Here is a 27,366-nt window from a genome sequence, read left to right as displayed (position 1 = left end):
CAGACCTCCTTTAAGAAAATGAAAATTGGAAACGTAGCATGGATTAATCTCACTTTGTAGTAGCACCATCGTATTCAGTTTTAGCTTTAGATTTTTCGGTTTGCTGGCAAAACTGTGAGAAAAGTCATATTGTAATTACTTCAGTGTTTCTTTCATAGTTAAAACATTGACCTGCCTGACGATGTACCTTGAATACAGGATGTAAGATTATCTTTTCTTTAGCATCTGTTATAATTGTGTTATTATTAGTATTCTTTCTTTGTCTGAAAATGCAGAAAATTCTAGTTTTTTTAAAAAAAAGTAAACTACATTATTTAAATGCATAAATTTGCTTAAGTCTCAATGGGTTACTCTGACTTGTAAGGCTATTACTTTTCCAGTTGTAAGCAATAATGATACTGCAAAGATACTCCATTCGAGAAAATATTTAAATAAACTTTCTTCATCCAAAAATGAGATGCAGCATATTTACATTTTTATTTGATGAAGCCTGTTCCTGCTATCTTTGTTCTTAATTTGGTCTCAAAAGAATTAGTAGTAAAAGGAAAAATAGTCTGTAAATATGTATGAAATCAAATTTAGAGGGTAGGCTAAAAGGTATTGACTGCCAGCAGTGTTAAACGGCAGGAGGCAAAATTTCCTCCATAGTTTTCTTCTTGGCTGGAAACACATTGCCTTCCATCTAGATGATTTAATCCTCAAAATGCACATCAAAGCCTCTCATCGGGTGGTGTATGTCTTTATAGGCAGTTGAATGTCAAAGATCTAGCTTAAAGATTTTTGAAAAATGTAAAACATAATAGATCCCAGATAATAACACAGCAGTGAAGCTCCTGTACTGTTCCTTCCAGCAAAGTACTGGTATCACAGGTTGTAGCTAATCTTTGTGGCAAATTTCCTACGTGAGAATTTGTAACATCTATCCACCAGATAGAAATAAAATGATCGAGTCATGTTACTGGACTAATATTAGCTTGTTAACAATTCCCTTCTCTCTTTACACTTGTGGCTTGCCAGAACAATAGGCTATGAGTTATCTCCCTCCTCCAGCCCAATTAGACAGTGGAAAAATGTATGCAAGATACGTATGAAACATTTCCCCTTGTATATCCTTAAAGGATGCAGGCTTCAACGCTGCCCCTCAAATTGAATTCACTCTTTGGCAAGAGCTGATTACTTGTAAGGATTGCATCAATTCTCATGAATGATTATCTCATTCTTAGGGAGTATCTTAAAAACCTTTTAAACAATTTTGGTTTGTATTTCTGAGCTTGATTTTTTTTTGCCCTGGCGTGAGTACATAAAATCGCCAGGCATTTGTAAGGAGCCCCACAAAGAGGCTGCAGAAATGCGGTGGCAGAAGAGTGTTTTGGTTTATGGTGTTGTCCCTGTCACAGGAGCAGGGCTTACCCCACGGCCACGGCTAAAATAGGCGGGGAAGAAACAGAAAGGTGTAAGAATTAAAAAGAGCCTCTACCTTCTGCAATGAAGATTTCCTGTCCTTTCTTTTTGCATTATACTCTCCTTCCTTTTTATTTGCTTAAATACCAGTGATATGAGATTTCCTATAGATGGCTCAGCTGTGACACAGAGATAAGTTAGCTGTGCTGAATACTCAGAGGTTTCTTTTCACATCTGTTTAAAACAGCCTTATTTTTTTTTAAATTCTGACTAGTCTCGTTCCCATCTCTATCCATGACCTTCCTTTTCCTTTTTCTAACTCTCCTCCTCTTTGTAGCATCTTTGTCTTTCCTTTCTTCTTTCCTCTACTGGAGTGAAGGCTGTCTCTCTGTTTCTGCTACCGTGAATTTCTACTTTATCACATGTTTGTCCTTCCAGATCTTATTATTCTTTTCCACAACTTTTAATTTCCAGGCATGGTTTACGATACCCATTCAGCATGCCCTTAGTTTCTCCATCCTTCTATTATGTTTTAAGTACTACTCTCAATACTCAAACGCAACTTCTATTTCTATTAAAGCAATGAAGACTTTGACTAGGTTTATATCTTGTCAGAATTTAGCTGGTCTTTTGGTGAGTGTAGGACATTAGTGATATTTCTGAGAGACAGTTCAGAGGGAAGTATTTGACAGAGTCAAAGCCCCTCCTCTCCGCTCCCCTTTTTTGCCCCAATCTTAATTGCTTTCATTGTGGTATGAGGCTGGAGAACAGGTAGCTCTCCTGCCCCTAGAATAAGAGCTTCTTGCCTAACTTTTGTTACTGTTTTTAATCCTACTTCTCCATTTAAATATATTGTAATTCAGGAGTTTAAGACAACTTCCAAATATATCCTCTTGCTGTCTCACATTTGCATTTGTGTTCTTCTTCATTTTTACCTGTGGTCATCAGAGACATCCATCAGTGTGCCACGTAGTATTTCAAGAACGTCCAATATATTCCAGCAGCTATTGACTGTTGGCTTTCTCTGCTTAGCTTATGGGGTTTGGGTCGATCACCTGTTAGCGTTTCTCATCTGGATTGTTTCCTTCATCATGTGTTTGCACTCAGCAAATTATCCTGTTTCAGTTGACTGGAGAGAGAAGACATTGTTGACATCTAAAACGTGTATAGCCAAAAGTGTGTATGACTGAAATTGCTGAGGCTGTTTGTCTGCACGCTGAGGCTCATGGCTTGGTGTCAAGGTGTGTCTTTGCTGCTGCTTCTCCCTTTGCTTCTCTTTCGGTAGGCAAAGGAATCATCATTCGCTCTGCTTTCAGAGCGCAGACTAATCAAACATCATCCTCCATACACAACCTTTGACTTGAATGTGAGAGACGCTCATTAAAGTCAAAGACTGATTTAGTACAATATGTGGCCTTTCACTTCTAATTGAAAACCAATCTTATGAGATGCAAAGAAGCCACAAGTTCTGTTTAACATCCTGGCAGATTTAAGGTCTCATTGCGTCTTAAGAGGTGCTCAGTGCTACTCTGGGTGAGACTATAATAGGGATATTACTTTATTGTCAAGACAGTGCAGTAAGTGTATAAAATCAACAGCAGTGCCCAATGAACTCAACACTCATGAAACAGTAATCTATCTTGCAAGTAATCCTTCCCTAATTATTTACAATAAAAGGAAGATAAAGCATCACAGAAATGCATCACAGAAGGCATTAGATAATTAACTAAAGACGTACTTGTATTGCATCCAGGTAACAAAGAGTGTGCATTTATCACCTTCAAGCATTACTTTTTTTTTTTCATTGTTCTCATAAAATATTTTTAGTGGTTTCAACATTATTTTTTTTTTAATATATTGCTCATTAGACTTAAAACCCCTATACTACCATCACTATTTTATTTTTATGATGTTAGGAAACTCAGCAAAGCTTCCAAGGAAAAGTATAACTGACTATAAATGTGTAAGTTTACTTTTATTATTACTTCTATGCACCGAAAAAAGACTTTATAGTTTAAAAACATTTGTTTGGTGATCTCAAGGTTATATTCATAGGAATTATATTTTTATCAAATAACGTTGTGCCTTAGTTTCTATTCAGAACACAATATCTCAGTTTCATTTTTAGGACTAATAATTTGCAAATGGATGTATATGTTTAATTCTTCAATGATTTTAACATGTAACAATCGAGCCACACACTGTTTATAGTGATAACACATATACGCTCTAGTGAAAACACAGAAAAAAGCCGTGTATGTGATTTGCTTATAGAAGCACAGTAAACAACACAGTAAGCAACTTTTTCCTACACAACCCAGATATTTTTCAGAGTTCATTTTAAGCTTGTGTTTCTTGTTTCTGTACTACTATATGGTATTTGAGTACCATATTATTATCTTTATTTTAGATTTTAGTGAAGTTTGGAGAAAAGAAAAGAGGAAAGCAATTTTGATTTGTTTCAGGTTAAATGTTCTCAACTAGGGGAGGAGAATAGAGAATAAAGGAGCGCTGTATAAAAAAAAGAGACCCAGTAACAATGGTTTTGCTAAAATAATTTTCTGCAGCTGCACCTGCTAAGGTTGGAACATTAGAATCATAGAATGGTTTGGTTTGGAATGGACCTTAAAGATTCAGTTTGGACTCAGTTCCACCCCGCTGCCATGGGCAGGGACACCTCCCACTGGCTCAGCGGCTCCAAGCCCCATCCAACCTGGCCTGGAACCCCTCCAGGGATGGGGCAGCCACCACTGCTCTGGGCAATTTGTGATAGTGAATGTTACAATCTAATTATTTTTTTTTCATTTTGGAAGGCCACACTTGTACGTATCTTTCTACAGTTCAGAACAGAAGTCTTGCTTCTTACATTCACTTTCTCTGTTTCTTTGGATAAGTGTAATTCCTTGGTCATAAAAGTGGTTGTTTAGAAAAGCCTCTTTTTATCCCATTCATGAATTTCTATATCACTTAATGTAGAATAAATTTTGATATCGTAGAAGTTGGTGGAACATTTTTTCTCTGAAAAATTATTACAAAGTTAGAAAGTTAAAACACAGTAGAAAGGAAGATTTTCTACTAAATGACAAATTAATGTTGATATCAGTGGGAAAATACAGCCCCCAAATCTTTTTTGTTGCATCCTCTGTGAACGGGTTTTATAACAATTCTGTATATTCTGAAGACAGAAACTTGATGTCGGGGCCTTGTCATCTCTGGTCAGCAGAATAGTTTGTCAGGAGAGTTTTCAACTATAAAAGCATCAGTAACTCAACAGAATATTTGTTGAGCTTTTCTCACAAAACAGGCAAGTGTCTATCAAGAAGAATCTGGACTTTTCCTGGACTTCCCCTAGGAACACATGACCTAGTTCCCCCTGACCCGTTCCCAAAACCTTGTGAGCAAAACCTCTAGACTCTGTTTCTTCCCATGTGTGAAATGGAGTGAGTGACAACCATTAATGAAGCACACGCTGAGGCTTGAACAGACATCTCGCAGAATGTCTCAGAAAGGAATTTCTAAAATAAAAATTCACAAATAGTGTCCTTGATTTGAAATCTTGCTTTATATGTCATTAATCACCAATAGGCTGCGAGGCCATATGGGGAAGTGAGGAATAACACCTAGATACGAAGTAGATCATAATCGCACATATAAACAAACAATCCAGTTGCTTAAGGGTTATAGAAATTTAAATGCAAATAACACTTGGTAATGATACCCTGGAGACTGGCATTGCAGTCAATTTCTGGAAGATGCAGCATTGTAAACTTAGTTTTTGCTACTGGTTTCCTTAGAAACTGGAACAAGATATTGTTCAGGACACAAAATAATATCCTGTTTTAGTGACTGAGGATCTCGGACTAAAAAGAAATTGATTTTGCATAAGACACTGGATTGTCATGTACTGTTTCTAGGAGATATCATGGTACAAAAAGTATAGATGTTGCAATGGTTTCCAATCTGCTTTTTCAGTTCTAATGTTCTCATTGTGTAAGTTCTAAAACTGTTGAAAAAGTAGCTTTTAAACCATTCAAGAGGTCAGTTCTCTCGCAGTACTGATGAGTTTTAAATCGTAGAATCTTAGAATGGTTTGTGTTGGAAGGGACCTTAAAGCCCATCCAGTTCCACACCCCCTGCCGTGGACAGGGACACCTCCTACTGGGTCACGTTGCTCAAAGTCCCATCTAGCCTGGCCTTGAACCCCTCCAGGGATGGAGCAGCCACCACTGCTCTGGGCAACCTGGGTCAGGGCCTCCTCCCCGCAACGAGAAAAAATTCTTCATAAGATGTCATCTGAATCTCCCCTCTTTCAGCTGAAAACCATTGCCCCTTCTCCTATGTCTGCAATCCCTGACCAAAAGCCCCTCCCCATCTTTCCTGTAGCTCCCTTTAAGTACTGGAAGTTGCTCTAAGGTATCTAATCGTTGCCCAAGCACGCCCAGTATTCTACTGCTTATCAAGAAATGTATACCTTGGTCATGAAAGGGATGCATTATTGTGGTTAGAAAGTGAATGTGTGTAAAATTCTTCCTAGATTAATGAATAATCCTACATGGGATACATGACAAATACAGATTAAGAGATGCAGAGAACTGCAAATAGTTGAGCCTACAGGGAGGCATTAAGGTCATTTCAAGATTCTGTTGATTAGGAGAAGGTACAGTATACCCAAGTGAAGCATTTCTTGACTATTTGGAGAAGACATATTACAAGCAAACACTGTCAGTCTCGTTTATTCATGTATTTGAATACTCAAGTATATATATAAATGCTTAGAACACGTCCAAATTTGAATGCTCAAATCAAATGGGTAGTGGGTTGGGTCTGTATGATCTTAATGTGGAGAGGTGTAATGGTATAATGTGAATGATTATTTCATTTGTCATTTGAAATGAAAATGTTTCATTGTGGTTGGGCAATATAGAGAAAAAAAACACCAAAAGTTTGAAAAGAGAGAAAAGGGAATAAATTAATAAGAACTACTATATCTTGTCTGTATTAAAATATAGATATTCTATTCTATTCTATTCTATTATAATATATTTTTTGTTGGTGAAAAGACTTGTATTTTGAGTTGAGGTACTCCAATTTTTTACTTCTAGGTGAACCTAGTTCTTTAAAGGTATGAACATTCACTTTCTGAAAACTAAGTCCATGGTTCTCTGGACTGGGCCAGAAAATACCTATATCCCAGGCCTGTAGACCCCAGAAAAGAAGCTGGCTTTTTAAATAATAATGGTCTTTTTTATAAAACAGATTTTATGGAATACTAGTTCTCCAATTCATTTTTTTCTCCAATTCATTTTTAAAAAAAATATTTTAATAATACCCTATGCATTCATTCTATCATTTGACAAATCCCGTCAAAGATGTTGCTAGCAAGAATGCATTGTGCCCTTGTCGAATTTCTAAAGACCTATTTGTTAAAAGAATGTCTTTAATTTTTTATATTCTGAAAATATGTGATATATTTCTGTTTTGTCTGTTCTCGATAAAAGAGATATAGGACAGTTATTGTTGGCAAAATGAAATTCTATGCTTCATATAAACCTTTTTATCACGTTGTTTTTGTGGAAATCATTATTTTATGGATGTTAAATACAGATGAAAGATTGTGCACGATTCGTTCTGCAAAATAGGATTTATGAAAGGCACTTCCCCAAATTTTCTTTTAATATATTATGGTTTATCTTTTGTTGATGTGAGCATACTCTCATGTCAGCTTGCGACAGTGCATCTTGTCCTTCTCACCCTCTGAGCATATATTGCTTTTATCAAAGAGTATTCCTTATTTATCTCAAATGTTCTCTACACCTGGAAGTTTATTGTCCAACAGCCTTCTTACAAGGACATTGCAGAAGAATCAATAAGCTACAAATACACCATTATACATTCAGATGCTGTTCAGGTATTAATGTTATGGCAAAGAAAAGTTGGAGCATTCATGAATTTAAATATTTTTCATATAAACTATGTAAATACAATGATTAACAATCAGCTGCGTTCACTATTCAGGACATGCAATGTAGCATTTTCCTAATTACGCTTACCAGTGTGGGAGGATATGACTGCAGAGGGAGATTAAACTATTTGTATTTATTCAGTGTTGCTTTATAGCATTAACCAGGAAACTCGCTTTCGCGGTATTGAATGCAAAAATCTAGAAGAACCTAAAGCATTTGATTAGGGTGGCGGCAATCTGCGCCAGGTTGGGTAGGGCTGGCAGGCTCAACGCGTTCCAAAGGCAGTCATTTTAGCTACCTCTCTCATCCACAATTTCATTGCTGATAGGGTGGTTTAAAACATAGCCAAAATTACTGCTTAATATTATGGGTTTATCTAAAGCTTTTCAAGGAATCCAACCAAACAAAAAAAAAAAAACCAACCCCACCTGGCAGGCAAACTTCTGTTTTCAGTTATTCATGTTTTATTAAAATAAACAAGTAGTTTGCAAGCAGTGGAACTAATGAAACCCGGTGCGCTGTAGCTCAGCATCCAGTGATGGGATTCTGCAAAGACTAATAAGGCGCAACTCAAACTGAAGCATTCCCTGAAATTAGGACATGCTTAATGTCCCTTCTGTCCCATGGAATCTCTGGTGCCTGTGGAAAGATGAGCTCATATTGCAGTCATTCCCAGAGCAGACGCCCTAATTGTTATCTTTTTTTTCCTTTTTTTTTCTTTTAACAGCAGCCTAATCGCACGACATTTAAAAAAACTTTATATCTACATGGCTGCATCAGATTTTGTGGAAATGCGGAAAGACGTTGACAAGTTACTGGCGACAGGAAAATGCTGTAAACAGAGAAGCACTCCTTTCCCTGCTTGCTTATGAAACAAAGCTACGAAGACTCCCAGTATGCCTGTAGTGAACACCTAGGGAAAGGCTGTGCCGCTCTCATAGTTCTTTGTAGGACCCCTTCCCAGCAATGTTGGGATTATCCTTCTGCTGTTGTATTTTAATGGCCCCGGAGGTACTGGAGTTGAGTGGATGATTTATGACGTCTAATGGGGTTGTAACTGCTGCCAGCTCATCCTGAGGGTTGCTCCACCTTGTCATCCCCATCATTCTGTACTCTGGTGTCAAAGGTATCAGTCTGGCACTGCTTGTCTCCCATGCTGTTCGCAGTAAAGCTGTGAGAAATGTGGTGCTTATGATTCATTATGGTCTTGAGAAGCTTAGCGAAACTATTTTGATAGTTTCTGTAACGGGCCGAGATGTTTCAGTTTGTCAGAAGTGTTGGAATTTAGATGTAAATGTGTAACGGAGAAAGGATGAGAGGTTTCTGTTTACGGTGTATAAAACACCAATAGATTTTACAGCGTATTAATTTGTCAGTTTTTAGTATATATACACAAATTAACAAGGATATTTTATTTCAAATACCCTGATGAACTAACTGTTAGCGTAGTCAGACTGGTTTAGAATGCTTCCAAAATTAATGTTTGACGATGTTGACACTTTGGTGAGGCTGTAATGTTTACATCACGGGCAAATGTGACTTTAATCAACTGAGTTGCAGTGCTTTGAGCATTTTGCACTGAACAGGTGGGTTTAGAGGCTATAGAGGGAGCCCTGGTATCCCAGATACTGGCTATTGGTCTTGTATTGGCCACACTGGACAGTCGTGAGCATGAGGTGATGTTTCTGGTAGGACTTGGTGAGAATGTCTGTTTGACTTGATAATGAGTATTAAATATTTATCTAGTTGTTAATTCTACTCCCTGGTGTTTACTACGTGCAGATACACTGTTTTCTTTAAAAACTAAACCAACTTGTATAGGACTTTTTAGAAGGACAGTTATTAGCAATGTGCTTTACTACCTGGCTTTACTTAGCAGTCAAACATAGATTCAGATGTGAGGAAAAAAATGTGATGGAGGCAGAAAATGGAAAAAAAAGTGTGTGTGACAAGTACTTGGACCCAGCTATCTACTGCAGTTCTGCTTTTGCCGTAACAGGGGAAGTGGTTGTTTAGTTCTTTGATTGTTTTTTTTCGAAAGCCCATTATTTCTCTTAAGAAAGCTGCCAATGCTGCATTCTGCCTTATTTGTTTGGAGTTTGACTTTGTTGTAAAAGCAGCCTCAGTGTTTTTGGCACCACAAATTCACCAACTGGATTCTCAGAGACACTGGTGCAAAGACAAAGAAGAAAGGAAAACAAAGCCAGAATAGGAACAATACTTGGAAATTATATAAAACAATATAGCAAGACCATCAAAGTGTTTAAAAGCCTACACAAATGTAAAAGGCAAAGCATTATGTTTGCATACTCTGTCATACTGTTCTCTAGGACAAGGACTAAACTTGCAATCATTGTATGCAGAACAGATTTCTGCATATTTCAACAGTACTGTTCCCTTGTGATTCACAGTTTCATTCTTCTGCTTCTTTTCTTGCGTTTAGATGGTGAGTTGTTTGGCCTATGGATTTTCTAAATTTAAAACATCAGGGCCCTTTTAAAAAACTCTCTATGTTAAGATTTTCACTCATGCTTAAATGCTACAGGGAGGTGGTGTTCAGCTGGTACCACCCTGTATTTTGCTCCTATAATATGGTCCCAGCAGTGGGTTACAACATCTGACAGAAATGCCTCTGCATCACTGTGGTTGGAATCATAGAATCATTTAGGTTGGAAAAGAATTTTAAGATCATTGAGTCCAACCGTGATCCTAGCACTGCCAAGTCCACCCCTAAACCATGTCTGAGAGTTCTGTCTTGCTCCCTACACCCAATCCCTGAACTGCTGTCAGCTCCTAAGTAGTGTTATGTATTCGCTCCGATATTTGGCCTCAGATATCTTTCTTACAGCAGCCACATCTTGTAATTGAGGAATCAAGTTCCGTCGAGATGCTGTTTTGCTTTGTAATTTGTAGATAGGTATGCTCTTAAACCTGAAGAGTGGTTTGAAAACTTAAAGGAGTGTCTAAATGGGTACAAATTTTATGACTCTCTACACAAAAAAAATTCAGCAATGTCAATACATGAAACAAAAAAAATACTTATAACTTCAGGAGATACAAGAAAGAAGTTGCTTCTAACAACCCATCTTGTATTTTCTCTGTTTCTCCATTCCCTGCGTTACCAAGTATTGTAGAGCTCAGCAGGTGTTGCCTTGGAAATCCTTACTGATGTGATTGGTTTCTAGTCGGCTCCTCTACGCTGCATGATGATGTGGAAGAGGGAGACTTATGTGTGGCACTATATTGCATTGAAAACAAAGCCAGCTCGGAACAGCTGCTGAAAGAAGAATCTTGGCAATGAGAAAAGTATTAAATTGAGAGAGTAGTAGAGGATAATGTCATTGTCTAGGACAGTGGAATTCAGTGTTGTGGTTCACAAGTTTCTATTCATAGTAAAGAAGGGCAGAGACTCCTTAAAAGCCCTGTGTCTGTCTTTCCTGGAGAAGACAGTTTTAGAAAGGAATTATAGTGCATTATCTGAATTTGGTGAATAATCTAATGGTGTTTATAAAAATGAGTCTCAGTTGTGCCCGCATTTTCATACAATGTTTTGTGTAAAAATTATGGTATGAAGTGAAATAATGTTTTCTGTTTGTTTTAAATATGTCATAAAGGTCAAGTTACCTTTGACCATGGTCAGAAGTTTAGGTTTGCTTGTACTTGTTAATTCAAACCTTCTTGTAAGTCATGTGCTAGAGAGTGTGTGTATCAAAGCCTTAACTGTGGCTTCAAAGACATTTTGTGTCTGTTAATTTTGATGACTTGCAAGCTGGACTGGAGAGAAGAGAGATGGGGCGTTTTTCACTTTTTCCTTGAATATTCTGCTTTACTTCCAATCACGTTATGTAAGGAAAATAAAACATTCTGCCTTGTGACTTGTTCTCACAGCTGCTTCTGTAGCTCATCAGGCATTGTTCAGCGTTTTGTCACTTGTAGCTGGACAAAGAAGATGTCACAAGCGTAATTAATCTCTTCTGGCCTAAATGAGTTTTAACTCCATGTTTATGCCAGGTTACACTGAGAGAAGCCTGTCTAGGTCCAGAGCATCAATTCTTCATTTTCAAGGGTATCATCTTGTGAAATTCTGTCAAAGGAAAAGCCTGATTTTTACTTTTTTGTCTGAAGTTTCAAAGCAGGAGGCCAGCTACAGACTGAACTGTACCACTAAAGACATTCCTTTTCTCTGTATTTCCGGTCTGCTGAACTACCTTTTTATTTTTTTCCCCTCTTTTTTTTTTTTTTTCATGAGACTGAGATCTCGTGGAGAAGAATTACAGCACGTTTACCTGACGAAAAGTCGCTGCAAGGAAAAAGCTCGTAGCTGAGCTCTTTGCCCCAGAAACTCTTACAGATACCTGTCAAAATGTGGATTTGTGGAGGAACGAAGAAGAGGAGAGCTAACAGCTCCCACTGCACTACTGCAATTCACTTTATGGCTCAACAGCTCTCTTGCAGCTGCGTAGTATCTCTCGGGCTCAGGGCTGGTCCTACAAAACTTAATGGGCTATTGAAATAATTCATAGTAGTTACTTATATAAAACTATTATACCCTCACATGTGTGTTTGGAGAGTTCTACTGCATTTGAAAATATTCCATGCAGTAGTCTCCAAAACAGTCTTACTTTGAGGAATATGAATCCCAGATTTCCTGCCAAGACAGAATGTTGCAATAACAGGCCCAGTGAGCTAATGGTAAAATATGCTACGGCATCTGAAATAGTACTAAGTGTTTCGCTGAGGCTGCAGAAAAGCATCTGCTTTCTTTGCTGTGTCCTGGAGTATTTTTCTATAGTATCTAAGCCTGCATGGCTCTTTTCCTGGAGAAGAGGAGAGAGAGGGTTGAGGGAGTGTGTAAACATGTGGCATCTTTCCTGTTTGCTTTGGGTATTTTAACATCTTCTGTAATAATTTAATGTAGGCTCTTTTCCCCTTAAGATAGATACTGTTTTCAGTATGGCTCTTAATTAACTGCTTTTGTAGATCTCTCCTGTTCAAATCAAAAGAGAAATACCTTCAAATGTCTCTCAGACTTACTCTATCTAACATACTACATCTCCTGATGCAGTGATAACATGTTGATTTCCTTTTTGGCCTCAGGGTTATGCCGCTCTTCTCAGCTCCCAAATTTCTCAGTCATTACTATGTACTTTGCAGGTTCACCGTCTACGAGCCTGTGCTATATAACCCACATCTACTTTTACTAAAGTTTCATGCTGCACATTTTGAGTCCTCCCTAGTCTTTCAAAGTCATTCACCTATGCAACTCCGATGTGCAGGTGGTTTGAGCATGTGAATATACCCTTGTTACCCTGAAAGTCTTCCTTAGCCCTCTGATAGCCATTGCCTTTAAAAGACTAGTCTCAATTTCACTGAATTTTCTTGGTTTCAGTCCTTGCTTTTAGGGCTGCATCTTCTCCACTCCACTTTTTTCTCTGTAATATCCACTGATCTGGTTTCCTGGGAAAAAAAAAAATCCATCTTTCCCATTTGACAAATGCTTCCTCTTACTCATTTTTAAAAAATATGGTAAAGTCTTACCTATTTTCCAATCAGATAAATTGGCCTTACCCATAGCAGACAGCGAGCCTTGTCTGCCCTACTTTGCCTCATTCAAGATGCCTGTTGTAGGAACCATCCTACAGCAAATTAAATTATCCTCCCAGTCCGTTTAGACATAGTTAACGTGCACCACTTTCTCAGACTGCAGGGGACTGTCAGACCACAAAATAAAATTCTCCATATACGCTGTGATAAACCAAGTTAACTTAATACCTCAAACCTACAAAACCTGGATTTCATGCTCCACTTCTAGGACAAAAGCTCACACGAGAGAAGGCTAAGTAGCCCCTTAGTAACAGGAAGACCACTGCAAATCCAAACCCAAACCTAAAAAAGGTGAGGGCTGTTCAACAGGGGACAAGCTACGTCCCGTATCTCAACCCTCCCGCATCACTTAGTCAGCCGTGTTCTTTATACTTCAGCTCCATATGGTTTGATCATTTTGGATGTCCTCTACTTTTTCTGAAGACAGTTTCTGGATTCCTCGATAGTTTTGAAAATAAGATTTTTGTTTGCTTACTTTTAATGATTAGGTAGGGGAAAACACTTGTTTTTTACAGTTGCAATGTATGTGTTGCTGTTTTTAGCACAGCTGATTCACTTGTGTTTAGCACCCAAGATTAAATTCCGTGAGGAATTGTAGACTTCCAGTCATGCACAACATTTTTTATTTAGCATAGATAACAAAGAATTGTCATTTTCTCTGTTTTTTTTTTTTTAATTCTGTGCAGCTAAAATTTACGTAGGTGTAACCTTCTAAGGCGTCTGACATAAAAGGGTGAAGTCTCAATGAGGTGAATAGGGAATAACATGAATAACTCCTATTATTAATAATGGGAGTTGTGTTCCTTTTCCCTATGTACTCTGTTGAAAATTGTATCCCCAAAGAAGTTGACAACAAATATGCTTTCCCTGTTTAAGTTGCAAAGCACACTAACATCAAGGTCACTTGCTCCCTTTGACGGACGAAAAAAAGCACTATATAAAATATGGATAGAGTGTCAATCAAAACTGGTTTTACAGTATACACTATGGTAATGTGAGTCATATTGCTTTTTTATTTTTAAACACAACTAGATATGGTAGTTTGGCAGCAGTGTTTTTACAAAGACAGCGCCTTCAAACTCTTTCATAGCAAGACTGGAAATCCTGCCAGGTAAAAAAAAAATGTTATTGAAAACCTTTCTTCCCTTATAGGCCCATTTTGACAGGAAATCTTTGAGAGGCAGCAGCAATGAAGTGCCCAGAGATTTCATCTGTCTCCTTTTGCTTCAGGAAATGCTGAGCACAGGCTCCCCTATTAGGCAAAATACACGAAGTACCAAATCCCCTTAACAATCATCTTCAGTCTACTCTTAGATTGACAGCTTTCTGTGTCCTAGTCTGTCAAACAGGGCCCGTTACTGAGACTCGTATTACTGGGACCAACGTAAAAGTTTTAGACAGTACTTTGAGGGAAAAAAAAAACCATATCGGTGCTTACAAGTTATCTCATCCAATCAGTTTTGCAAGGATTTAACCAGAATAAAATGTACCTTACTAGAAACGTATTAATTCACAGTGATTTTTCTTCTGCTTCTTAGTACCAGAATCACAGAATTGTTTAGGTTGGAAAAGGCCTTTAAGATGATCAAGTCCACGTCTTAAACCTAACACTGCCAATTCCATCACTAAACCGCGTCGCCGAGCAGCGCATCTAAACACCTCCCGGGATGGTGACTCCACCGCTTCCCTGGGCAGCCTGTTTCAACTCTTGACCAACCTTTCAGTGAAGTAATATGTCCTAATATCCAGTCTAAACCTTCTCTGGAGCAACTTGAGGCCTTTTCTTCTCATCCTATTTTCTTCTCATCCATAGTGAGTGGCCACCTCACTACCAACTCCTTTCATGGAGTCGTAAAGAGCATTAAGGTCTGTCCTCCACCTCAATACTGACCTAAAGATCCGGTTTAAAGGCATTGAGTGTCATTCTGTGGCACTCTGCAAATATTAGCTGCTACATTATAATATCCAATGGTATTTTTGTTTGGTTTTGACAGATGCCAAATTTAAAATTTAAATAATGTTTCAAGACTGAAAATGACAGCTTGCAGTAATTCTGCAGGTGTCCAAGCAGATGTACTTCCAAAAATAATTAGACAAAATATGTACAGATTGCAGGAAATATGAAAAAAAAAAAATTGTCATCAGATTTTTCATGAGTAGACACTGGATATGTTTGGGCATTTTGGTTACTTTAAAACTATTAGTTATGAAGAAAATGTCACACACACACACAGAACAATGAACACACATGACATGTAAACCAGTTTAAGGCAAAAAAATCCAATCTTCTCTTGGAACATGGAGTAGGGAAAAAAAATGTTGAACTTGTCTTAAACTAGTGTAGTCTTAAGGAGTTTTCTTGAGGAGTTTTTTCAACTCTCTTGTCCTCTCTCCCACCCCATCAGTTGCTTAAAAGCCAAACCATTCTGGAGAGACTTCTGCTGCATTTGAAGCGAGCAAAGACACACCCTTGCAGGAAGGCCGAGGGGATAAGCTTTGTTCTTCAGCCCCTCAGGGCTGAATCCCACTCAGCCGAAGTCAATGAGAAGTTTCCTGCTGTTTGTGGAGGTCACTGGAGCACAAAGGCAGTACAGAAACAGGGGAGGAGGAGGAGGAAAGATGTGGAGAGCACCGCGTGGCTGGAGGATGCGAGGGAAGGAAGGCAGGAAGGGTGAGCGCTGTTTATTCTCCTTTATCTTTCTCTCCCTTCCTTACTTGGATTAGTAGTAGTAAAGATTTGTTAGTCATTTTGGCCATCCTCCAGGCCATTTCCCAGTTCCCTCAGATATATTTTTTTTTAAGTCTCTGTTGTCTTAAGCGATGGAACATCTGCCATAGCGTTGGGCAGAGGGTTCCACAGCACCAGCCTCAGCTCTGTGTTTTCATCTTGGCTTTGGGCTTTCTTTTGGTGGGGGAACATTTTACTTATTCATTTCTCCAAAGAAGAAAGCTTCTCTTGCTGTTTTTGCTACTAATAATATGTGAATTCCTAGGCAATTCCTAGGTTTTCTAGGCATCTTTCTAATGAACTCCTTTACAAATGCACCTCTGATTTGTTTGGCTTCAATCCGGCAACAGAACAGTGTGTAAAACTGTCACTATGACAGTATTTATAGTCTTACTTCTTCCTGTCTCTCAGTGGAGCAAACTACCATCCAGATTGTTCTGTGAGGGAAGTTTCCTGTTTCCTCATTGTTTAAATATACAACATTAAATAGCGTAGAAGATTTGAAATGTAAAGCTTCACATTCTCTTCCATCACAGTACATTTGTTTGTGTAAGAGTCTTGGCTTGAGTATTTTAGTTTTTGCTTTCTTCTCTTGTTATCTCTTTCCATATGCATCATGATTCCTTTTTCTCCAGATTGTTCGTTTTCAAGGAAACCCTTTAAAGCGATTTGTTTATATGTGTTTCCATTGTATCTTCTATTTTATTTACACATTTCACATCAAATGTTTTAATTTACTTTAAAGGAATGATAATGTAACTATACTAATGCAGACTGCATATTGCAAAAACAATATTTGTGCTTCCTTTTTCATTGTGTTCTGTGGTGGGATGGATCTTTTTTTTTTTTTTTACCAAGATAAAGAAATATGGGAAAGGTTCCAAACAGTGGAAAAACTAAACAAAGATTTGAGGGTGTTTGGACATTTCCCTCTTCCCTCTCCAGTTCCTGGAGATATGTCAGTGATTCTTTTGAAACTCTAAAGATGTGAAACAAATCTCATGGCAGATGCTATCATTTCTAGTTGAGCTGAGTCATTTTCAGCCCACTAACTTAAATGGGTTTTGGATTAGGCCCTAAAGAAAAGGATGTCATCTCTGAGATGTGAAATGGTTCTTCACAACATACAAGGATAAGTATTGCAAACAGAATTGATTTCGTACAGAATCTTTCTTTTCTCATTACAATGGATTTAGCTAAACTGTCAGAAAATGTCAGATCTTCTATCTGTGGACCACAGAACCCTTTTTTTTTTTTTTCAGTGTGTTATTCCTTTTTTTTTTACAATTTCTTCTTGCTGCAGTGCCTAATGTTTTGCTAAAAGTTTAGGCACTTTTACTAATATCTTTGACCTCTGCCAACAGGAGCTACCTTCTCATTATTTCCAAATAATATGCTCCTTACTGAAAACTCCTTTCTGTGTGCTGAAACAGACTTGGGAGCGCATGGTAAAGGGACAATTTTATTGTAATCCTCAACAAATATCCCATCAATTTGATCAGGGACCCAGGTAAACATAAGTTTATAGATGACAACTCTTCCTTGCTCGTGTTAAAAGGAATGTGGTGCCACATATCGTACCCCTTTCACAGCATACAGGGTCCCCTTGTTGCAGAAACCTAAATAATGAAATGCTTTTTGAAACCTGTACTAAAATAGTGCTGATGGCGCAGTATCAACTTTGAAGTGAGCGAGCATGGCTTGAAAAAGCCAGAGACTTCAGTCAGTGGTGTGCATGTCTAATAGTGTTTTCTGTGCAGAAGCAGCTGACAGCAGGATAATCCAGGAAGATAATGCAGGTGCAAAAATAGACCAATCAGTCCACACAGAATATTTCTCTGCTTTTCAATCTTATAAGAAATGATTTAGGCTCTCTGAGGTTTTTAAGACAAAAATGTTGCCTTGTTTGCTAGGGAGGGATGAGATTTTCCTGCTGGTGATTAAAAGTTAGAGGAAAAGAATATAGAAGGAATGGATACATGCAGAATGAATCAATATTTTTTTTTTCAGTTCTCTATCGATGACTGGGAAAGGAGTGAATCATAGAATCATAGAATTACCAGGTTGGAAAGGACCCACTCGATCAGCGAGTCCAACCATGAAACTACAGTGTGAAATGATAATGCTTTAATTCAAACAGTAATTTGTGTTTTTCTTGGAATGGCAAATTCTGCCAGAAAATTGTATAACTTACCCTTTATATTCTTACCCAGAAAAAGTAATCATTTGGGTAAAATGGATGGATGGGTTCATTACGAATCACCTCATCCACTGACGTTGTGCTGGGCTTTTTTTTTCCTGTAATAAGTTGGTGTGAAGATATAGTACATAACAAAGAAATACTGAAAATTCTGTCTCTTATTGAGTTCGCCTTTCCTGGTGTAAGTTTTATTCTTTCATTTTTTTCTATTTTTTCAGTTCACTTAGTGTAAGATCTGATTAGCCACCCCCAAGAGTTTTGCGACTGATTTGAGCGAGACAGGATTTAGTTCTTATTTCTGTTACTCATGAGTCCATGGGTCTCTGCCTTCTGCCTAATTTCCCTTATTTTTGTCCAGGCCCTATGTGATCTGGAACTACTAAACCTCTTTTCCTCCTGCTACATTTTGTAGATGATTGCTTGTATCTTGTTGATGCTAAAGCTGAGGATTTATTGACATTGTCATTTGCACCCTTCCATTATTGCTGCTCAGTATTTCATCCATGAGAAACTGACTTGAATATAAATGTTTAACGTGTCAGCTGCTTCTTAATTAAAATAGGTGTTCGAAGCCATCAGGTAACATAAAACGAGGCAAAGGTATTTTAGTATATTGATATATTAAGATTGTTAGTTCAGCATTGAAAGAAAGAATGACAAGATTTCTCATCCTTATGGGACAGCTTCCAGATGGGATATGTCATCCCACAAGAAAGGAAACATAGCCATGCTAAAGAAATACTCATTATTCGCATTATCAGTTCAGCATTTAACTACCTTGGGGCGCCACGGTATGCAATGTAGAAAGGCTCTCTTCCCAGAACTGTGTTTAGTAGCATTCTCAAATTTTATAACTGTTAATCTTGTGCTTTGTGACAGTTGAAACTTGTAACCTGGAGAGGAACAAGCTCTGAGTCTGGCTTTGGAGTAGAGGCTCTTACAATGAGGTATTACCTCATGAGAAACTTGCCCCCAGCAATTCTTTTTTTCTCATTTTTCTATCAAAAAATATTAAAATATTATTTTTTCTGAGGTACAAGTGTGTTTGAAAAGTGTAAATGTTTTAAAAGGTGCAGTATATCGGTGTTCAAACACTTAGGTCTCAAAAGCTATTTTGAAGGTATTGATTTTTTGCATTTCTATATATTGATTTCTAGAAATTGAGATGGCTTTAAATAGAGGGGAGTTTTTGACTCAGTTGTGGATCTTTACAAGTAATCTCCGAATCTTAAAAATGTAACTGCTCTCACTCTGGGCCGAGGGTTGTGAACATAAATGGAAAATTCTCTATATCATCTGACTCAGAATTTGTTGGATCAGTGAAAACTGGAAATGCAGGGTAGCTCTAAATTTTCAAATATCTATATTTGATATGCATTAAGTTTCTTAAGTTTATGTATCTGGTTCATGCTTGATTCTAGTGTAAGTTGTTATTAATTGATAATGTGCATGAAAATGAATCTATGACTATTACTGTTTGGTCGTGAGTGTGTATTCCAAGAGTTTTATGTTTGAGAATTTGGTAAGTAGTCAAGCTGTCTGTTTTCACACACGGTAAGTTCACAGAGGTCTTTCTGTTTCAGATTAAGAGGAAATAGTGCTGGTTTTTTTTTTTTTCAAAGAACATTCTTGTTCCCGATATTTATCGAATGTATGGGTGTTCCCAATTATGAGAGGATGTATAATATCCATCAGTCACTCAGAAAGTAGCATTATGTGTGGATTGCTGATTGTGCCTGGAATCTCAGACATAGTATCTTCAGAAGATGTGTAAGTTTCATACCACAGTAAATTGCTATAAAACTGCACATATGAAATTACCACCGTTCTTGCAATTCTGTCAGATCAACACATAGATGTGGACTTTTAACTGTTAATATTAGCCATGCTGAGGATGCAATCCTTCCTGAAGATCAACATAGACAGCGCTGAGCTCAGATTCAAAGCCCTCCACTGATTTAAGTGACTGCTGCCACGATACTGACAAAATAGAAAGTCAAGTTGGCATCCTTCTATCGATATTCATGCTAAATCTCATATACAAAGAACAAAGGGGGAAGCCAGAGATAAGCCGATCTTGAAAAATATCTGTAATATAAACAGGCAGTTGCCCTGCTGGGCTCTTTGGAAGTAAGAAACTGAAATATTTGACCACCCAACTTATAGTTGAGTAAATCAGACCTTATTTTTGATGGTACTTAAGTCTCAAGGTAAAACTAATACCACCTTTTTTTCATTACCAAAAGAAAGACATTGGGAGTGAAATTAGTTTTTTAACATGCACATGTTTAATGCTTAATTAGCAAAGTAAACTCCAGAATTAGCTTCTCAAAAACTTTCCCACGCACTGAGAGATTAAAAGTGAGGTTATGGTAACGATTAGAAAGTTCAACTTTTGTGCCTAAATGTTACCTGGCACCACACTTTAGATACGATCTTTAAGCTTGCAGTTTCAGCATGAGAGTTTCTCATGAAGAAGCAGAACAGTTATGGTATTTTTGACTGCTTCTTTTGATAGCTTAGGGAACTGCTTTCCTGTAAGCAGATATTCAGTGTCCCTGCTTGGCATTATTAATAACATCTGTCTAGCATGTAGATGGTGGTAGGGCATATTAAAGGCTAAGGATTAAGCATTTATTAAAGGATGAATCATATTCATTAGGGCGTCTCTGTAGAACAACCCTGTCTGCTGCAAACCCACATAATCTCTACGAATAACAGAAAATGAAGTACTGAAGTAATACTTTACTTTCTTATTTCTGTTGTTCGTTTGTTTTATTGTTCTGCTTTAGGTTCTCCTCCCGGTCAGACCTTGTCTTGCAATACTCTTGTTCCTCCAGTAATACCTATTTAAGAGATGCTTCTGCAGCCAAGACATCCCTTGCTGTCCTCTTCCATAATCTGTATCATAATCTCTGTCCTCTTCCATAATCTGACATTTCTTAGTTGACTTCTATTCCTGTGCATCATCTACCTACCAAATCTCACTTTCCTTGGCTTATTTTTGGTATACCAAATGCAGCAATTTATAAGAGATAACATTGTAAAAGCACTGAAGTTATTTCGGTCTCTGTGTTCAGTCTTGCTTTTGACTTCTACCTAAAACTTTTAGTAGATAAGTTCAGTTCAAAAGTTACGACAGTATAGAAACATTTACTGATAATTTGCTTTTAAGAACCACAGGACACACCTGTAGCCATCCTCTTTGCAGAGGACTTGGCAGAGCAGAGCAATTTTGGACTATAATCCCTGGAAACATACTAAACAACATCAAGAAAATTTTTATTTTTTTATTTGGCTATTTTTCTTTCTGAAAAATTCAGTTAGAATTCAATGTTGAGATCTAGGATTCTACTTTGAGATGAACTCTAGGATAAAAGGGCTGTCAGTTTTGTAATGTAAGACACCAAAACAGGTAAGAACCATTGTTAGCGTTTAAAATATTTCATTTTCGAAGCTTCCTGCCTCCCATTCCTCCCATATCTCCTCTCCTTTGGAGCCCTGACTTAATGAATGTATTCACGCCACCATCACAACAGCATCTGACTGCCTCGATGTCTTCTCTCCAGCCAAGACAGTGAACAAGTGTTTTCTTCATTTTGCTGGTGCGGTGCTTGGCAGGAGCTGCCGCACTCGCAAGGACTGCAGTTTGTAATAGAAATGAATGAGGAGATGAAGGCGGTTGAGCAATCGTCTGTCACACATCTAGTATGCTATCAGGTACTCTGTTTATTTTCCTGCCTATGAGAATGTTAGGCGACTGTACTTCATTCTACTAATATGACTGATTTTTTTAAAGTACAGGGTACTGGAGGTGGGAGGAATGCAGTCTCACAACAGCACTAAAATTGGCAGCTGCCAGCAGACCCTGCTGTAAGATTTGCAGTTCTTCTCTGGTGGGGAGGGATTCCTTCTCTCCTCCTACTGAGACGAATGCTGTAGTAATGTCATCATCTTCTCCTGTGAGCAGTTAGTGTTTCCATTTGCTTTGCTCTTCATTCTCTCCTTGATCCTATTGTCCTGTTTCCCTTTATTTAGTTTTTATTCCAGGCAAACTCAGTATCACTGTGCATAGTTAAGATTGCCTAATAGTTTCCGTTATAACAAGTGATCTTCAATTGCATGTAAATTTGCTAACATTTAAGAGTTCAGGCAGAAATGTTTCACAGAGATCTCTGTCTCAGAGTGCTGGTGACTGAAAGGTGCAGCTAACACACTCTCAGTAGCACTGTTAGGAGAAAAGGGGAATCTACGTGCACCTGGGAAGGTGTGGTATGTCCGCCTTTGGAGAAAATGGGCAAAAATATTCCTGTCTTTGTGTCAAGGAGCGCCTTCTTCATCCCCACCATCAGTATTCATTGAAACTAGGCTCTGAGAAAAAATTCAGTGAATACATGCTATGTAGGGAATTTTGAGTGATTGAGCTGATTGGGAAATCCACTGGAGATTTCCTCTAGATTGGTAGTGCTTTTCATCTTAAAGATCATCTGTACAAACTGCACCCCAAAAATGCCCTTTTCCCTGGTCGGAATGGACGCAACTCAGGAATGAGGAGAATCATGGAATCATAGAATCATAGTATGGTTTGGTTTGGAAGGGACCTCAAAGCCCATCCAGTCCCACGCCCTGCATGGGCAGAGACACCTCCCACCTTGGACCAGGTTGCTCCAAGGCCCATCCAACCTGTCCTTGAACACCTCTAGGGATGGGGCAGCCACGGCTTCCCTGGGCAACCTGGGCCAGGGCCTCATCATCCTCACAGAGAAATATTTCTACCTAATATCTAATCTCAATCTCCCCTTATTCAGCTGAAAAGCATTCCCTCTCATCCTATCCCTGTACTCCCTGATAAAGAGCTCCTTCCCATCTTTCCTATAGCTTGTTTGATACTGGTCGTTGAAACTTACTTTCTACAGAGGAAGATGTGCGTGCTTGAAAAAAACAAGTTTCTGTTTTCCTTTGGTGGTTTCATTTCTTGTTTTAAGTGGTTTCACATGTGGAGATAAGCTGTTCTCTCAGTAGTGGCTGATCTTGGTTTTGCATATTCATTTTGCACCTTGAAGATGATGAAGAAAACATTTGTTTTCCTGTATTCGCTGGAACAGACAAGTAATTTATTTCTGTTATGACAGATTTTACCTTTCTGCCTGCATTGCTGAAGCTGATTGAGGACATCCCGTATCCTTTATCTAATTCTGAGGCAAAACTCCCAGTGACTGAAATAGCAAATGCACAGAGCTCACATTTACTTTTACATGATATATCACTCCAATGACTTTGCCGAAGATTTGCATCAGATCTCTGCTCTACCCCGTCTTCTACCGCAATTTTTATTACAATGCTGTAAAATATTTAGCTATGCATTGGGGTCTAATCCGAACCACCTCATGTCAGCGCAAAGCCTCCCATTGACTTCAGCAAGCTTGGGCATCAGGCCATGAAGAATAGGTAGCGGTTTTATGTCACAGGAGTGTGCCACAGCCTAAACACATTTTTCACTCTAGTGAGTCTTGAGAAAAATATTAAATAGGGGTTGTGCTCTGGGAGGAACTGAATTTGGACCTGTAATAGGGAAATCATTAACCACCTTGTCCATTTAAAAGATATCACTCTAACTTGTCTCCCTTTTCCTTAACTCTAATTATAGCACAAATAATGTACTGTGTATAGTCTTGTGCAAAAGCGTGTCTTTGAAGCATGCCTTCTGAATACTTAAAAGTGTTTAACCTACTGAAGCTGCCATATAGATTCCCTTTTTTGTGTTTTTGTTGCACATATCATAAAAGATCTACTGTTGCTCCTGTTTATGTACAAGCGTAGCCACTAACCTTGCCCCACTTTCATAGATTTGTTAATCTCGTGAGATGCTTTGCATGCTGTAAACTGAAAAAAAGATACACAATTAAAACTTGTTAAAGATAATTAAACTGAAGTGGAGGGAAAAAAACCTGCCTCACTGCTTTGTTCATAATAATAGTCTCCGAACTATAATTAAATTCTTCCTTCCAATAATTGTATACATACAAAGGAATTTTCCAGATAGCAAAACAATACGATGATTAAAAATGATTAAGAAGCTGATTCCAAAAGCAAAGATGAGCCAGGGAGGGTTGGAAAGATTTTAGGTGCCTCTAAATACACTGTACCAGCTGGGTACCAGATGGTGTTTGGCTACTTGCACCCACTAACTGAAAATATCAGAGGAGCAACTACACTTCTGCCAGAATCAGTTCCCCTCCCTTAAATAAAAGTGGCACTCTTGGGAACGACTTGGCAGCGCAGAAAAATTTCCTGACAGTGAGATCTATTAGATTGTGGAATAGTCTCCCAAAGGCAGAAGGAGATGCCAAATTGCTTGGCATGTTAGAGAGGCTGGACGAAAGCTAGAAAATGTGCCATAGAGATGTGCTACTCTAGTGAGGTGGTGACTTACCCTGTTATAAACACGGAATTAGGGGAATTAGATAAGAATGTCACTGGTTTCTTGACAGCAACTTTAGAATATTTAGCTGTAGCGTTCACGTTATGCTTGTTTGCGTGGGACATCAAGGAAAGATTAGAGAATCAGTGTTGGCTGAAGATAATTTCTGTCTGACTTGTCTCTAATCAAAAAATGAATCAGTCATTTCACGGACCTAGTTTGCTTCATGATCTTGGTAGTTGTATGCTTTTTTAAAAGTTATTTTTTACTCAGGGAACATACATACTTTCCTTCCAAAATGTTGTCAAGGCATCTTGCAGAAACAATAAGCATCACCAATATGTTATACTAGACGTGCAGACATCATCAGCTTTTGTGGATAATGAAAAAACTCTTGTAATTTGTTCCTCTTATCTGTGATCAAAAGATAATTAGAAAGAAAGGAAAGATAATTAAAAAGAAATTAACTTAACTTCAAACTCCCATTTCTGTTGGCTGTTTGAGAGTCAGGCCAGAAATAGGAAGTACATCACTGTATGTAGCAGTTTGTTAGTAAGAAATCATCGCCAAATTGTTAGAAGTGTGATTACATTATTTGTGTCCAAAATGAAAGGTTAAAGAAATCAGTAGAAGCACTGTATTATGGAATACAAAAAAGGGAATGATCTGATTAACTAATGAAGGTTCCAGCCTGTGCAGACGTTGCTGGAACTTGTTTGCTATTTCAGACTAGCTGAATCATTATGTCCAAGGAAAGAGTAGCAGAAAAAAAAGTAAAATATTTTTCTTTTCTGTTTTGTTATTATTTATTTATTCATTTAAATGAATAAAAAACCTTGGAGACCTAAAGCCTCCAGTGTCATTTGAAAGCAGCGTTTTCGATCTGAGCTCCAGCTGCGGACTCTTTTGTCTTTGAACTAAATGCAGCTGGGGCTGAAAGCGCCCTTGGCAGAGAAAAAACAGTTGTTTTCAGAGGCACAGCTTTGATTCTGTGTATTTCCTATCTGCCGCTACAGACTAATTTTTGTCTGTAAGTAGAGTTTAAGTCTAGTGTTAAAACCCATAGATCTGCTTGTGCCGAGTGGCTTCCTTGCAGGCTGCACAGAAAGGGTGTAGCCTTCTCCACAGACTCTCCTACCTTCTGAAAACTTTGAAGTATCCCCACAGGAGTTCTTCTCAGTATGAGAAAATCTGGAGTTTTAAAAATTCAATTGGCTTGCAGTCCAGTGTTAGTTTGTAATGATGGACAGAAGCAAGTACAAGTGCACTGGAATCCTTTCCAACTGTGTTGCTACTCCTTCTCACTCAGAGTTTGCTCCTCAGTCTCATTTAGTTCAGAGGCAACAGGACAAAAGCACAAGACAGCTAAAGTCTGTGTTTTGATATTAATTTCTTTTAGAAATCTAATTTTGTGGAAAGACTGCTTAAATCCCAGTAGGACACTGCTTCTTTGTTATTGGGTATTTGCCAATCAATGTTTACTAGAAAAGCACTGCTCAGGGCAGGAAGGGTCTGCGGTGCTTCAGGTATCACTATGCTCAGATTTAAGCTCTATGGGCATGAGAGTGTGAACGGTGATGATCAGAAAACCTGTTCTTCCAGCATCCGGCTCTCATCATGTTTTCCCAAAGCCAGATCGCAGAGAGGTATCAGAAACTAGTAATAGATCACTGAGTTTATTTTGAACAGGCAATTTAAAAAAAATAATTCCTCTCCACAGTAGGAGCAAATGTCAACTGGATTCTGCTCCCAGCATCCCGCTGCTTTTACCTCACTGCAAACACTAGGTGAAGTTTTGGTAGGAGATTGTGAAACCACAGCAATATAAAAATAAACATTTAAGCATCCTCAGGTCCTGGTCCCTCATTAACCTTATGGAGCAATGCGGAGAAGAAAAAAACAAATACAAACCCTGGGCAGCTGAGATTCTCTTTCTGTCTGAGGAGGGTGCCGGTGCACACACAAAGCTCACAGCATACCAAATCCCACCTCTTCAACCTCTGTTTGCAGGATGAGGTGGGGGAAAATCAGAATGATAAAAGCACTGTTCTTATTCTCCAAGTCCTGGATTTGAAAAGGCCCCGGGGGTTTTACACTGAAAGAGGGAACGTGGAGATGAGATCTTGGAAAGAAATGTTTTGCGGTGCGGGTGGGGAGACCCTGGCCCAGGTTGCCCAGAGCAGCGGTGGCTGCCCCATCCCTGGAGGGGTTCCAGGCCAGGTTGGATGGGGCTTGGAGCCCCTGATCCAGTGGGAGGTGTCCCTGCCCATGGCACGGGTGGGACTGGATGGGCTTTGAGGTCCCTTCCAACCCAAACCGTTCTATAATTCTATGATACGGTTCTATGAAATTCTTTCTCTGCTAAACTGTGTGCATGTAGACACACAGGTATTTGACAATGTGCCTGCCTTCGTTTACTTGTTCTTCAAAGTGGTACTGGCCTCTCATCTTACACATGTTGGTAGGAAAAATGCTGCTCTGCTGCAACTGCTCACTTCTGTAAAGGCTGAACTTACCATTTGACTTTGGTTAAGTTATGTCAGGGAAGAATGTGTCTTTTGCTGTTGCATTTTGCACACTTATAAAAGATTTATTTCAAAAGAACGTACCAAGTCCAAGTGTTTCAGTTTTCTTCCAGAAGAACTGTAGTTAAATACATTTTTTTCCCGAGTTAATCTTTTTTATTCTTCTTTGTACTTGAGATAATTAATCACCTTTTTTACATGCAATATTGTTCAGCATCTTATAAATCAAGTAACAGTGGAATATTTGTCATAAGACTGAAATAATCCTACTGTATGTTGCTAAAAAATGGACCTCAACTTTCTCTTTAACCTAATCTAGCAATCTGTAAACTGCTAAACGTCCAATAATTTAAATTCAACTGCAACATTTTCCATTAGCACAGGATTTTTCCCCCTCTGTAGCAAGCACATGCAACATCCATGAACTACTGGAGAAGATCTTGGGAGCTCATGGAACAAAGCTGACCCATCTCCATGAGCAGCTTTTCTCTTCTGTGCTTGCATGTACTGCACATCCTTTCGGA

This window comes from Cuculus canorus, chromosome 8 (genome assembly GCF_017976375.1).
Source record: "Cuculus canorus isolate bCucCan1 chromosome 8, bCucCan1.pri, whole genome shotgun sequence".
NCBI lineage: Eukaryota > Metazoa > Chordata > Aves > Cuculiformes > Cuculidae > Cuculus > Cuculus canorus.
This window is presented reverse-complemented; position numbering follows the sequence as displayed.